The sequence below is a fragment of the Salvia miltiorrhiza genome, chromosome 7 (genome assembly GCF_028751815.1).
Source record: "Salvia miltiorrhiza cultivar Shanhuang (shh) chromosome 7, IMPLAD_Smil_shh, whole genome shotgun sequence".
NCBI lineage: Eukaryota > Viridiplantae > Streptophyta > Magnoliopsida > Lamiales > Lamiaceae > Salvia > Salvia miltiorrhiza.
In genome coordinates, this window is record NC_080393.1 from 53007669 (window position 1) to 53024013 (window position 16345).

Consider the following 16345-nt stretch of genomic DNA (forward strand, 5'->3'; position numbering starts at 1 on the left):
TACACGGTGTACCCGTGTTAATCACATCAGAACGAGACTCGAAGTTCACATCTAGATTTTGGATGAGCTTACAGAAGGAGTTAGGACGAGACTGAATTTTAGCACCGCCTTCCACCCGCAGACAGACGGGCAGTCTGAAAGGACAATTCAGACCCTCGAAGATATGTTGAGAACAGTGGTGTTAGACAGGGGTGGAAGTTGGGAAGCAGTGCTGCCGTTGATTGAATTTGCCTATAATAACAGTTACCAGGCGACCATCGATATGGCACCATATGAGACATTGTATGGAAAAAAATGTAGATCACCGCTTTATTGGGATGAAGTGGGTGAAAGGAAAATTTTAGGACCAGACGCGGTCAGTGAGATGATTGAGATAGTCCGCCAGATTAGTGGCTGAACAAAGGAAGCGCAAGATAGACAGAAATCTTACGCCGATGCACGCCGAACCGAGTTACAGTTTAAAATAGGAGATAAGGTCTTCCTAAAAGTATCCCCCTCCAAAGGGATAACTAGGTTTGGTGTCAAGGAAAAGCTTAGGCCCCGATTTTTAGGACCATATGAAATCCTCGAGAGGATAGATCCAGTATCCTACAGGATTGGCGTTACCGCCAAGCCTTGGAAACGTTCACAATGTCTTCCATGTGTCACAACTCAGAAAATACGTTTTCGATCCAAAGCACGTAATCCACCAAGAATAGATGATTCTTAGCCCAGATTTGAGCTATGAAGAAAGACCCGGAGCCATTCTGGATAGAAAAGTGCAACAACTCAGAAATAAGGCAATCACATCAGTGAAAGTCTTATGGAGACACCACGGACAAGAGGAAGCCACGTGGGAGCTTGAAGACAAGATGAAGGAGAAATACCCCGAGCTGTTTTAGCAGAGATATGCAAATTTCGGGACGAAATTTTTATTAAGAGGGGTAGTATGTAGTAACCCGCTCTTTTAAATTATTAAAATCAGTAATGCAATAATTAATTATTGCATCTTTCAGTGTTGATTTTTATTAATTTCGACTTATGACTTTGAGTTATATAGTACTTGAAGCAGAGTTATTATTTTATTTCATGTGAGAAACCGCGATAAGAATTATTAAGCAGCCAATGATATTATTTCAGAGTTATAACTGACTTAGCAAAGTCACGTTATTTATTTAAGCAAGATGGAACTAGATTTTATTTTTTTTATATATATAATTACTTAAGTCGTGGATTATTTCCGACTAGTGAGTAATTAAATCTGCGGATTTAATTTAAATATTAGAACAACGAACGAATTAAATCTACGGATTTAATTTAGATTCATTTTATAACCTATCGATTTTAGCGAGAAATCACATGTCGAAATACGAGATTTATGTAAATAAACAGTATCAAGCAGATACGAGCACACGATTCATATTACAGATGCATAAAGAATACAAGTCATAAGGATTTGTTCCTAGTTACAATACAACTTTTACTCTTACTACATAGCTAGTGCAATTATCACTCACTTCCTATTTCCTACTCACTACCTGCTAACAAGGGAGGAAAAGATAGAGATATGAAATGTGTGGCACACCAGCAGCCTCCAATTCCTTCCAATTCCACTTACTCCTACCTCCCCCACCACTACACTTTTTTTTTTTCCCCCACCACACTCATGTATGCGCCAATGAACTATTAGTATCAAACCCAGCCAACAAACAGCTCTCAATCTCACTTCACTTCACCGAAAAATATCGAAGAGCAGTCTCAATTCATTCTGCTAAGATCTCAGGGTAAGGCTTGGCCTCAATATTCATTTTTTTTTTTTTTCATCAAGTTCACCTGCATTAACAGAAGACCAATTCATTTCAGTCATTTCACAAGCTATTCGAACTTCAACAGCCACCCATCAGCTCGAAAACATTCAAGGTATTCTACTATCTTGAATATTCAATTCAGTTCACATCCATGCTTAGCATAATCATCTACACGATATAGTCAAGATATGCTGTACAATAGGGAAATACTTTACAACAGAAGATTTTACATGCTTCACTTTCACTACACTCCAGAGTAACAATCACAAGAACTCACAGAAACTAGATTAGTAAATGGATTGGAGAGAGAGATTAGACTTAGCTTTTAGATGGGGAAGGGCCGACTGCCCAAGCATCTGCTGAAACCCAACTGCTGGAACGGAGGGAGAAGGCGGCGAACACTCGTCGTCTCGCCTGCATCAGAATAGCCACGACGCCTGTAATGCCCCGCTCTTTTAAATATATATTAGATTAAACATGTGCATTAGTTATAAAATTCTTTTAATTATTTATTGTGACTATTTTATTCAGATAATATTATTTCAGCAAAAGTCTGTATAAGAGATACAGAGCTGCGATTTAATATTCAATCATGAATCAAACCAATAATTAAATTATTGGTTTAGCTACACGTTTGAGACCTTGCATTACCAGTTGATTGATTTAATCAATAGTATTAGAAATTTTAGATTTATAACCGATTTCATAAATCGTGTTATTTAAATCGAATTGTTAGAATTATAACTTGAGCTTATGTGAATAATAATTTTATTATTTCACGCTATATGTGTTTAGTATTAAGTCGCGAATTAATTTCGACTTTCACGTATTAAATCTCAAGATTGAGGATTTAATTTATATAAATACGACGAGTATTTATTAAACGAGAATTGGAGAATTATTACAGGAACTATGAGAAATTAGATCACGATAAATAGTCGAATCACTACACTATTACACCAACCCCTCCAACATATATGTAACACCCGGTATTTTCACTACAGTATATGTTATTAATATTATTTTCTATTTTCTATTATTTAAAAGAAGAAAGAGAAGTAGAATCACTGAGATGAGATGAGATATTATTAGTCGACTTATTGCTCGACTAATTGAAGTGATGAATATTATTTAATTATTTATCTATGAGCTTTCTTATTTTAATATTATATAGTGAAGGGATATTTACAAGGTTAGCTTATGAAGGAAGATTTTCTCCTCCTTTTCTTCCAACAAAGTCGTCCCCTTTCCTCTGCCAAACCCTTAGTTTGTTTTTTTTTAATTTCTTTGATTTCAAGAGGCACTCCAATTATACAAGAGGTTATCCAATAGCGCCACTGCTCGGAGCTTGCTCGACGTGCCGCGACGTCTCATCTCTCCCGACGAAGCGGAAGCTGCCGTTGCTCTGGTTCGATGATGCTGCGTCTTTCTTGGCCGGGAATCGACGCGCCACCGTTGCTCCCTCCTCGGTTCTCTCTCTTTACAACTCAAGGGAGGGTGGGGTCTTCTTCTAGGCTGAGCCCTAGCTGCACTTCCTCGTTAATCGCCATCGCCGTGTTCTGGATTCTAGCAGCGAAAGTTACGCCGCTGCTGTTCCTGGCAATTCCCATCTTCTCGTCGCTCGGCGTCGATCCACGGCTCACCCCCATGGAACAGGGACCGCTGCCTTCCCTTAATCACCTAAAGCTAAGCCCTTCTTCCTCTTTATGTTCTATGGGGTAAATTCAAATGATGTTGTTGTGTACTAGTTAACCCTAGTGGAGTTGTGGCTCTCCTTGCTTGTTCATAAGTGAATTTGGGCATTCTTGAGGTAAGATAGCTAAATATTTGATGCTTATGTAATTGAACTCTTGGGAGCGTGGAATGTGATTATGTGATAAAAATTGGGGGATATTGGGCATGTTACTATGTGTTGAGCCAATTTTGATTTATGAATAAGGGAAGAACTACTTTTAGTATTGATTGGAGAAGTTGTGGTGATTAATTGTGTTATAACTTGCTTGCTTTGTGTTGATGAGTTAAACATGAGTTAAATTTCAAGCTAAAGCATGCTAATGTGTAGTAAGATGATGTAATTGAGTTCCTATGGTTTGTATTTGACAAACGTATGAATTATATGTTAAGTTGAAACAAAGGGGCTTTGCTGTCAGTTTTCGGCTTGACAGGGCAGTATGTTTCGGGGTACTTTTGATGATGTTTTCGTAGTCCAAATAACTTGAAATTTTTACTGTAATAACTTCATCATGTGTAGTCGTTCTCTGCAAAATTTCAGCTAAATCCGAGATCAATAGACATGTCAAACTATTTTCTGAAATGTACTGCACGGAGCAGCAGAGTTCAGCGGCAGATTCTGTCTTTGGTCATATAACTTCTTATCCACTTGAGATATTGTGTTTTTGTAAATTTCTGAGAAATATAGACGTTAATAGCTTTCTAAAGAAGTGAGGTTTATATTTTTCTTTGAAGTGGTTGATTTTATATAATTTTTTCAAAGTTAGGATTCAAATGGGTATGTTTCTTAAACTTGTGATTGGTAGTTAATGGAGATCCTAAACTACTAAACTCAAATTAAGGTTTTATTGTTCTAATTACCTATTAAGGATTATTGATTACTAAGCTTGTTAATATGATAGTTGATGGATATAATTATGTTTATATGATTAATTACTTTGGGATTTTATGTTTTACATGTATGGTTAGTTGTAAACTGATCTCTATGAAATGGATTTGTTTACTTTAAACTTTCTCAAGTAGAGGAATTCCTATAAGATAGGAATATTAGTTTATACTTTCTTAAAGTTCATAAGAGTTAGTATATTGGTTAGTTTAGTTGATTCAACCCTAGCTCTGCAGAAGATTAAAAGTTTATTGGGATGTTATTTATAGCTAATTCTTCTTATCTAGTTATCCAATCTTATTTTAGAATCTTGCTATTATGAAGGTGACAATAGCAATGATAGATAAGTGAGCAAGAGTTCCTACACCGTTAAGCGTATCAGGTGGGCATTACTTTCATATATATCAAATGAGTTTAAATGTTACGTTCAAGCAAGTTATTTCATGACTAAATTAATTGAAGTTATTTCAAATATTGTCTTGCCATAAAATGTTTAAATTTCAGTATGATATCTATCTGATGTGACTTTAATCATGTAATCGAATTCGGGTCTTGAGCAGTTGATAGCTATCCTGCCAGGGCTAGTGTACACCAGTGACCGTGAGTCATCTAGCGGGTTGGCCGGTCAAGTGACCGTGAGAGGTGGCCACCTCTCCGGCACACAGTTCCAGATATGATAGATTACAAGAGAACTTAGACTGCAGTCGAACTTTAAGAATCACAACTGAATTTAGTAAGCTTGGGCCTTTTTAGCGAAAAACCCCTTGCTGTACTACTTATGATGGCATGACAATTTAAATCTTTACGAAGCATGTTATATTTCATAGTAGGCATATGTGCCCACTGAGTATTTTTATACTCAGCCCTGCATGTATTTCTAAATGTGCAGGTTGAGCAGCTGATGGAATGGAATGATGTTGAGCGGGTGTTCTTTTGACATTTCAAGAAATGTAACCTTGAGTATACATCTTCATATGTATATCTCACACGTTTTTCCGCTGCAAAACACTTTGATTAGAATAACTCTATGTTATGAAGAACGCGAACACGTGTTATTGGATAACCCACCTTAATCAGTTCTCCTTCATGTGTATGTTTTATAAGTATCCAAATGATCATATATGATCCTAGCATCTTATCTATGAGTGACATTCTCATATACCTTAATGTTAAGTAATTGTCCATTTTCATTTCTTATTGTTCACCCCAAGTCATAACCCCGGCTAAATTTGTCATTAAGGGTTGCGGGCTGTGACAGAATGGTATCAGAGCGGTTCGTTCGCTCTGGCCCTAGAAACCTTATTCTAAAAGAGTCGAGTCTAGTTTGATTCTTTAGACTTACATGGGTTTATACGGCACCGCTCAACACTCCATTGCATCGTGCTCAATCAAGGAAAGAAGGTAACTGTAGTTCAACGTGTTAAAGATGTTATTGTTCTAAGATGTTTTATGAATATGTTTATGTAAAGAGCATGCTATGATGAAATGTTGAATGTTTTGCCTTTCATGGCATATTTTCGCAATCTATGATGTTATGATCAGACGAATAATAGAAAAATTGACATATGTTTTCCCAGAGAACATAGATTGCTATAAGTTGCATGATTACAATTTCAAAAAGAACATAGACTACTAGGTTAGTAGGATATCTCTACAATCTAGATTCTTAAGGTGATGATGTAGAAGAATGAAAGAGAACTTAGAGCATTTCAGCTCCCTCAAGAAAACAATGATTCTTTTGAACTACAAAGAGGAATGAAAAGATATGTACGAGGTAAAGGAAAAGCACAGAATGACGATACGCGACGAATTCAAGGTAAACGTTGCATCAAAGGTTGAACCATAGTCTCTATGTTCGAATGTTCAAGTGCGACGGAACATCGAATCGACTTTTGCTATACGATAGATTTTAAGAATAGTGTGTTTCGCCTGTGTACGTATGTCTGTGTGTATATGTCTTAAGAGAGGTTTGGGGTTTGAGGTCAATAGGATAGGGAACCTTAAGATAAGTTTAGTTGTCATGATGAGCTTATGTTATGCTATGTATAGTATGTTTATGGCTCTCCAAGTTCGGGACGATGTTTCCCGTGCGACTGGGAGGTGATGATGTTGGACCTGGCCAGTCCACATGATCCAAATCTCAGTAGACGTCTTTTGGGTTGAAAATCCATGTGTTTCAACTTTCGATTGAAAAGCCAGATGAGTTCATACTCGAGGTCATTTTTTTCGACCTAGTAGTTAATCATTTCATACCCTCTGGTCATTCTTTTGATTCTCTTGAACAATTTCTACAACACTTTGCTTTGATGTTGTGTTGAGTTTGAGCCTTGCAACTCGTGAGTTGTCATAATAGATCCCCTTGTTTGATAAGACCAAGAAGTGTTAGTCTACCGATATAGTATACTACCCAAACTATGGCTTCATATAATTGTGTCTCATTGTGATTAATTTCCTTAGCCTTACTTGAAGTGGACGTGTGGTATGAAGATGTAGGGAAGGGATTAGTGTGTAGGTTTAGGGGGGGACAAGTATTAAATGGTGAATAGTGTTCGGTCTCCAATCATCCTTCCTAAGCAAGACAAATTCACTTCATTTCCCTCATTTTCTTCACCATTCAGCCACTCTCAATTTCTCTCCCTCTCTTCCGATTTTGCTCCAAAAGATCACCATAGATGAATCACCAAAGCTTCCAAGTTCACCTCAAGATCAAATCCTCCACCAAATCAACATAAACACCTTTCAATTCTTGAAGATTTCAAGATGACCGTGGGGTTTGGTTTGAAGAGTGAGAAAGGAAAACTTTGATCTTTGTTTAATCATGGGTAAGTGATTCTTATTTTTATAGATCTAGATTGTATGATGTTATGTGTGAAGTATATGCCTTGAGATGTGAAAGTTCGATGGAGTTTAGTTTACCCAAAATTGGGAACTTTTGAGTCAATGGTTAAGATGATTAATAGATGATGAAGATGAGTCCATGAGATGTATATGATGATGATTGATGGAGTAAATTGAGTATATGATGTCAATTGATGATTTTGATATGAGTTAGTTTAATAAAATTAGGGATATGTGTATCTATGCTCTAATTTGTAAATTGATGGGTTATATGTGAGATTAATTAGCTAAGATTGATAGATCTATGAATGGATTAAGGTATCATGTGTGTTTATTAAATTTCAAAGAGTTTACTTTAATAAAAATCAGGACTTTTTGCCTATGTGTTATTTAAGTGATTTTGGCTTAAGATATATGTATTTGAGCATGATATTAGTGTATAATTATGTTTGAGTAAGTCTTTTGTTGGCTAAGAAATTTTTTGACTTAGTTTAGTTTGTATGAGTTTTTGAGTTTTCATATTTTGAGAAGTCGATGATTGATAAAATGAGGTCTAATTGCTTTATGACCATTATGTGAAAGTTTGTCATGTTTTATTAAGAGTTTTATGATGATACATGAAGTTTCATTAGAGTTTAGTTTACATGATAAAAGGGAATCTATATGTGTATAATGATTTATATGATGAATGAGATCATGTTTGAGTATTTGAGTAATTTTGAGCACGAAAATGAGAAGAGAATTTTAATGATGCGTTCGTTGAAATGTTTTACTTAAGATTTGAGGTTATGATGTAAGAAGAGAGTCAAGATTGAGTATGATGAGTATTATAATGTGCTTGAATGTTTTCAAGTGCTATATGTGTTTAAAATGAGCTTTGATTGGTTTTCATTGAAGGGATGTTGGGTTGAGCATTTAAGAGTTTGAGATGAGATTTTGATGAATTTCGTAGGCCTACTGACCTACTGTGATCGATGGTTTTTAGATGTCTAATAGCTTTGAAAATTTTATAGCAAATCCCTACATGAGTCTTAAGCACACCGGTAAAATTTTAAATCATTTGGACTTCGTTTACTATTTTTATAAAATACAAAACCTAAACTGCACATTACTACCGAGAATTTCAGAGAACAGGAGAAAGAGTCATTCATTTCAGTAGCTTCCTGTGTGATCTAGATTTCAAAATTTTTATGGTATTAACCTTATAGTGTTAGCTAGATATCCACCAAAGTTGAGCCCAGTTTGACAACGTTTACTATTTTTGTAAAAATCCAAGTTTTCGATTGCTCAAAATTGCCGAATATGGTAGACTGTAGTAAAACAGTCATATTTCCTACAATACTTGGAGTTTTTGACTCTACTTTTTTTTATATGAAACTAGACTCGAAGACCTTTCTTTTGGTATGAGTCTCGAGTCCAAGAAGTGTCGGAGTCAGAACAGGTTAGATTTTGAAGTTGAGTCAGTGTAAACACAGAGCATGTTTTGATAATGTTTGATTGTGTTTTCTTATGGGCCTTAGGTGATTGTGTTGTCTATGTGTTTGAATGAGATTAGAAGAGCCTTATATGAGAGACAAATCGAGACTTAGAACCATGATTTTTCTTGAAACCTATCCTTGAACTTAAGGATTTGAGATGAGTGGAGAGTTTATATAGAGTTGAGTAAGGAGATAAAATATGAGATAGAGCATAAGTTTCCTTTCATGTCTCTGATAATCATAAGTTTTTGATGTCGAGTCTAGAATAGTATCTCTAGACTTCTAAGAATGTCAGTAACCCTCAGCTCGCCGTCACACTGCCGCAACAAAGGTACAATAATAGTTTCAAAAATATACATATATGTATTTCAGATGTTATGAAAGTTTTTCAAGAAAATGTGCGCCTTATGTTTACGATGCTATGTGAATGCTTTTTGTCGTGTTTGGGACTACCCGAACCCATAACGACTCAATGAATGTATTTCGTGTTTGGGACAACCCGAGCCCTTAACGAATCATTGTATGTATGTATGTATGGTCGAGTTAGATTCCTTGAATCTTTCCGGCATAAGCAAAGTTTTCATGAAAGGGACATTAAATGTCCATATATGTTAAGGTTTCAAAAGAAACAGAAGTATGTATGTATGAAAGAATGAGAAAGCTTTATGTTGTCGTTTTAGGCTAGCTGCCTATACGATTAGAATGATGGGTCCTCTTACAAGCCGTTTGAGTACCACCCAAGAATGCTTTGAGAATGTTAATCGTGATAGCACCGCTTGATCGATTTAAGTAAAGACTGGTAAGATAGAAATGTTTAACATAGAGATGTTACAACATAAAGGCAATGCTTTAAGACTAAGGATTCACTTGAGCTATTTCAATAGCGGTGAGATTAAGTTTTTCACATAAGAACTTATGTTGCTTATAATTATGATGTTAGTCGTGATAGCTTGGCTAGAACAACATAGAATGGACTTTCATGGTATCAGTAACTTATGATGAAGTACTTATTAGTAAGTGCTTTAAGTTAGAAGTTGACTTAGAGCTTTATAAGAGATAAGAAGTTGACATGATTGGGGGCGAAGCTCCCATTTGACTGAGTGATTCATCGTGCTGGGTCTGGTCAGCCCATATAACTAAGATCTCGGTGATTGTCAATTAGGATTTTGATCCTGAGTAGGGCGTCATCCCAATGTATAGACTCACACTATGTAGTTGTCACAATAAGATCTTATTTTACCACGATAAGCACAGTAATGACTAGAATGACTTAGTTGCTGTCAGTTCTCGAAGTACTAGAAGGTGATATTCTCACAGTTAGAAAGATACACTAAGCATCAACCTATCTTTTGACTGACAGTCGGTATAAACAAAGCAACTTCTGGAATCCCAAGTGGAGAACCAGGGCAGATAACTAGTATGATAGAGTTTTCAACAAAATGTCAGGACGTGCTCCAAATGTGGGGGACACTTATGAGAAACGCGTGAAGGAGTTCGCAAACGAATGGCGTCATGAGATATTCAATTCCCCTACCAAGCCAAAGAAATATTACGTAGGAGCAACCAACGAGCAAGACTCTCACCATCGAATCACTGCTACCAAGGGAGAATGGGAAGACTCCGACACAATCTGGATATACACCACCTCAAGATGTGGTGAAGGAAAGAAAATGGAATGAAGAAAACAACAGAAAATTTGAGAATAGAAAAAGAACTTTAGAATAAGACTTAAGATCCAACCCAGCCTCAGAGCCAACAACATCACACTAGAAGGGTGATTGTTTCGGCTAAAGTGTCAAAAGCTCCATCAATAGGAATGTTCAAAGGAAGCAAGTATTTGTTTTAAACTTCAGAGAACTTGAGCACTATGTCTCATTAGCCCCAAAGTTGAATTACTTGACTTATGACTTAGAACTCGTTGTGGTTGTGCACGTGTTGGAAATTTGGAGATACTATCTCTACGGAGTTAAGTGTGAGGTCCTTATAGCTGACAAGAATTTGAAGTGCTTTTTCGAGCAAAGAGATTTCAATGTAAGACAACAGAGACGATTCGAATTAGTGAAGAATTATGATGGTACCATCAATTGGAAATTAAGATAAGATGTTTCACCACTAAATATAAAGTACTGATTGGTGATTGCCTTATTCGGTTTAGTAATTGTTCACCATCCGGAGACAATATCAAGCTGTGTAGTTGCATCAATAGTTAAGTGTGAATTGCAAGAAAGGATTATGAAAGCACGAAATGAAAATGGATATTGGTGAGAAAATGTGTCTCGCCTCAAGAATAAGAAAAACGAAAGGATTCACGAAAGTCAGGAATAGTGCACTAATGGTTAGTGGAGGATTGTGGATGTATACACTGAATATTACGTCTCGCAGTTAAGAAAGTATGTGATTAAGAACGATGAGATAGTCCAAGCTCAGGGCTTAAGTTATGAAGAGAAATCAGTTTAGTGACTAGATTGCAATGTTCAAGTGTTACGAGGCAATAATATTGTTCTCGTCATGTAGTGGAACCATCACAGGATGGAAAAGGCTACAAAAGAGATGAATGAAACGAGTGACTAGTATCACAAGCTAGAATACCAGGTATGCAAATTTCGGGACGAAATTTATTTTAAGGGGGGTAGTATGTAATGCCCCGCTCTTTTAAATATATATTAGATTAAACATGTGCATTAGTTATAAAATTCTTTTAATTATTTATTGTGACTATTTTATTCAGATAATATTATTTCAGCAAAAGTCTGTATAAGAGATACAGAGCTGCGATTTAATATTCAATCATGAATCAAACCAATAATTAAATTATTGGTTTAGCTACACGTTTGAGACCTTGCATTACCAGTTGATTGATTTAATCAATAGTATTAGAAATTTTAGATTTATAACCGATTTCATAAATCGTGTTATTTAAATCGAATTGTTAGAATTATAACTTGAGCTTATGTGAATAATAATTTTATTATTTCACGCTATATGTGTTTAGTATTAAGTCGCGAATTAATTTCGACTTTCACGTATTAAATCTCAAGATTGAGGATTTAATTTATATAAATACGACGAGTATTTATTAAACGAGAATTGGAGAATTATTACAGGAACTATGAGAAATTAGATCACGATAAATAGTCGAATCACTACACTATTACACCAACCCCTCCAACATATATGTAACACCCGGTATTTTCACTACAGTATATGTTATTAATATTATTTTCTATTTTCTATTATTTAAAAGAAGAAAGAGAAGTAGAATCACTGAGATGAGATGAGATATTATTAGTCGACTTATTGCTCGACTAATTGAAGTGACGAATATTATTTAATTATTTATCTATGAGCTTTCTTATTTTAATATTATATAGTGAAGGGATATTTACAAGGTTAGCTTATGAAGGAAGATTTTCTCCTCCTTTTCTTCCAACAAAGTCGTCCCCTTTCCTCTGCCAAACCCTTAGTTTGTTTTTTTTTAATTTCTTTGATTTCAAGAGGCACTCCAATTATACAAGAGGTTATCCAATAGCGCCACTGCTCGGAGCTTGCTCGACGTGCCGCGACGTCTCATCTCTCCCGACGAAGCGGAAGCTGCCGTTGCTCTGGTTCGATGATGCTGCGTCTTTCTTGGCCGGGAATCGACGCGCCACCGTTGCTCCCTCCTCGGTTCTCTCTCTTTACAACTCAAGGGAGGGTGGGGTCTTCTTCTAGGCTGAGCCCTAGCTGCACTTCCTCGTTAATCGCCATCGCCGTGTTCTGGATTCTAGCAGCGAAAGTTACGCCGCTGCTGTTCCTGGCAATTCCCATCTTCTCGTCGCTCGGCGTCGATCCACGGCTCACCCCCATGGAACAGGGACCGCTGCCTTCCCTTAATCACCTAAAGCTAAGCCCTTCTTCCTCTTTATGTTCTATGGGGTAAATTCAAATGATGTTGTTGTGTACTAGTTAACCCTAGTGGAGTTGTGGCTCTCCTTGCTTGTTCATAAGTGAATTTGGGCATTCTTGAGGTAAGATAGCTAAATATTTGATGCTTATGTAATTGAACTCTTGGGAGCGTGGAATGTGATTATGTGATAAAAATTGGGGGATATTGGGCATGTTACTATGTGTTGAGCCAATTTTGATTTATGAATAAGGGAAGAACTACTTTTAGTATTGATTGGAGAAGTTGTGGTGATTAATTGTGTTATAACTTGCTTGCTTTGTGTTGATGAGTTAAACATGAGTTAAATTTCAAGCTAAAGCATGCTAATGTGTAGTAAGATGATGTAATTGAGTTCCTATGGTTTGTATTTGACAAACGTATGAATTATATGTTAAGTTGAAACAAAGGGGCTTTGCTGTCAGTTTTCGGCTTGACAGGGCAGTATGTTTCGGGGTACTTTTGATGATGTTTTCGTAGTCCAAATAACTTGAAATTTTTACTGTAATAACTTCATCATGTGTAGTCGTTCTCTGCAAAATTTCAGCTAAATCCGAGATCAATAGACATGTCAAACTATTTTCTGAAATGTACTGCACGGAGCAGCAGAGTTCAGCGGCAGATTCTGTCTTTGGTCATATAACTTCTTATCCACTTGAGATATTGTGTTTTTGTAAATTTCTGAGAAATATAGACGTTAATAGCTTTCTAAAGAAGTGAGGTTTATATTTTTCTTTGAAGTGGTTGATTTTATATAATTTTTTCAAAGTTAGGATTCAAATGGGTATGTTTCTTAAACTTGTGATTGGTAGTTAATGGAGATCCTAAACTACTAAACTCAAATTAAGGTTTTATTGTTCTAATTACCTATTAAGGATTATTGATTACTAAGCTTGTTAATATGATAGTTGATGGATATAATTATGTTTATATGATTAATTACTTTGGGATTTTATGTTTTACATGTATGGTTAGTTGTAAACTGATCTCTATGAAATGGATTTGTTTACTTTAAACTTTCTCAAGTAGAGGAATTCCTATAAGATAGGAATATTAGTTTATACTTTCTTAAAGTTCATAAGAGTTAGTATATTGGTTAGTTTAGTTGATTCAACCCTAGCTCTGCAGAAGATTAAAAGTTTATTGGGATGTTATTTATAGCTAATTCTTCTTATCTAGTTATCCAATCTTATTTTAGAATCTTGCTATTATGAAGGTGACAATAGCAATGATAGATAAGTGAGCAAGAGTTCCTACACCGTTAAGCGTATCAGGTGGGCATTACTTTCATATATATCAAATGAGTTTAAATGTTACGTTCAAGCAAGTTATTTCATGACTAAATTAATTGAAGTTATTTCAAATATTGTCTTGCCATAAAATGTTTAAATTTCAGTATGATATCTATCTGATGTGACTTTAATCATGTAATCGAATTCGGGTCTTGAGCAGTTGATAGCTATCCTGCCAGGGCTAGTGTACACCAGTGACCGTGAGTCATCTAGCGGGTTGGCCGGTCAAGTGACCGTGAGAGGTGGCCACCTCTCCGGCACACAGTTCCAGATATGATAGATTACAAGAGAACTTAGACTGCAGTCGAACTTTAAGAATCACAACTGAATTTAGTAAGCTTGGGCCTTTTTAGCGAAAAACCCCTTGCTGTACTACTTATGATGGCATGACAATTTAAATCTTTACGAAGCATGTTATATTTCATAGTAGGCATATGTGCCCACTGAGTATTTTTATACTCAGCCCTGCATGTATTTCTAAATGTGCAGGTTGAGCAGCTGATGGAATGGAATGATGTTGAGCGGGTGTTCTTTTGACATTTCAAGAAATGTAACCTTGAGTATACATCTTCATATGTATATCTCACACGTTTTTCCGCTGCAAAACACTTTGATTAGAATAACTCTATGTTATGAAGAACGCGAACACGTGTTATTGGATAACCCACCTTAATCAGTTCTCCTTCATGTGTATGTTTTATAAGTATCCAAATGATCATATATGATCCTAGCATCTTATCTATGAGTGACATTCTCATATACCTTAATGTTAAGTAATTGTCCATTTTCATTTCTTATTGTTCACCCCAAGTCATAACCCCGGCTAAATTTGTCATTAAGGGTTGCGGGCTGTGACAACGCCGGCCGGAGCAGTCGGTGGCCGAACAGAATCTCGGTGAGAGGAGAGAGGCCGAGCGGCCGGTTTTGAATTGAGAGAGATCAGATGAGAGATCGACCTTGGAAGGAAGAGGAGGCGCTCGCCGGTCTTCCACGGACGGCAGCGGCGGCGGCACCCGCTTCGGCTGAGGCCGGATCGAGAGGGAGAGATAGGGAGAAGGCTGACCACCAGCAGCGGCCAACAGCAGCGGCCGGCGGCGGCGCTCCTCCAACGAGCCGCTGACCACCGAACGAGCAGCAGCAACTCCAGGCCGCGACTCCAGGCGAAGCAGTAGCAGCTCCAGACGGCGGCGACGATTTCTAGAGTAGGACTCGGCTGGGTTTTGCGTGAGAAAGGGAGAAGGAGGACGACGCCGGGATTCGACGCGTCGGCAGACAACGGCTAAACAGCCGGAGAAGCGAAGCCGGTCAGATTTCAGCCGGAGAAGAAAAAGAAGATCGCTCGTCGAGTTTGAGGAGAAGGGGGCAGCGGCTCCTTCAGAAAGAGAAAGGCGAAAGTGTATTATGAGAGAGAGAGAACCGAGATGTTTGGGGGAGAAGGATTTGGGCTTCTTTCCTTATTTATGAAAATTGGGCTTTGCTTAATGGGCTTGTTATTTAATTGATTTGGGCCTTCTAGTTAGTATTTTATTGGGCTTTGTTATTTATTTTCAGTGGGCTTGAGTTGGGCTGGATTATTTATTAATTTTGGGCCGATTTTAAATTATGAATTGGGCTTCTGAATTTATTTATATGGGCCGATTTTAATTACTGATTGGGCCTCTGAATTTATTTATTTTACTCAGATGGGCTTTTATTACATTATTTCATTGGGCCGAATTTATTTAAATTGAAGACCATCTATTTTATTTGGGCTGTTATATTATCTTCGTTGGGCCTCGTTTGATTTATTTAATTGAGCCCAGCTAATCAAATTATTTATTTATTTGGGCCAAGATTTATTTAATTACTTGAGTTGATGAATTATTTCAATTGGGCCTCTCATGTTAATTATTCAAGCCCACTTCTACTTAATTAATTATTAGGCTGCCTTATGTTGAGCCTTTTAATTATTTAATCTTATAACATTACTTGTTCCTATTTATTAAGCCCGATTAATTATGAGGTTATAAAGCGAATAAGTTGAAGTATTTATTTATTTTCTATTGACTACGAGGAATGGGGTTTATTTAATTGACGGATTAGAACACCCTAAGAGAACGGATTAATTTTTATTAATTATCCGGCTTCATGAGACGAGACTTAGCTTTTGTTTAAATCCGATAGCTTGGATTAACAATAGAAATTCCCTGATTATTATTTCAGAATAATAATTCATGCATAAGGATCATGCATAGTTAAATACACATTCTCATTTGAGGATTTTTATTCGAGCAAATATCTTATATATGTACATATATTCTCGTAATAAAGGTCAAGGGCGAGATTGATAATCTGTTGAGGAGCTTTTGTATCACAGAAAATCACTATCAGGTGGGCATTACTTTTATATATATCAAATGAGTTTAAATGTT

At 36.6% G+C, this 16345-nt stretch overlaps 2 long non-coding RNA genes across 2 annotated transcripts; both read left to right on the forward strand.

Annotated features, from left to right (window-relative positions):
- Positions 1–2933: 2933 nt before the first annotated feature.
- LOC130994789 (uncharacterized) lies at positions 2934–5594 on the forward strand. The gene is made up of 2 exons (XR_009091936.1): positions 2934–4786; positions 5294–5594. It is a non-coding gene; the product is annotated as an uncharacterized LOC130994789 (long non-coding RNA).
- A 2967-nt stretch (positions 5595–8561) lies between these two features.
- Positions 8562–14724, forward strand: LOC130994790 (uncharacterized). The gene is made up of 2 exons (XR_009091937.1): positions 8562–13916; positions 14424–14724. It is a non-coding gene; the product is annotated as an uncharacterized LOC130994790 (long non-coding RNA).
- The last annotated feature ends 1621 nt before the right edge of the window (positions 14725–16345 follow it).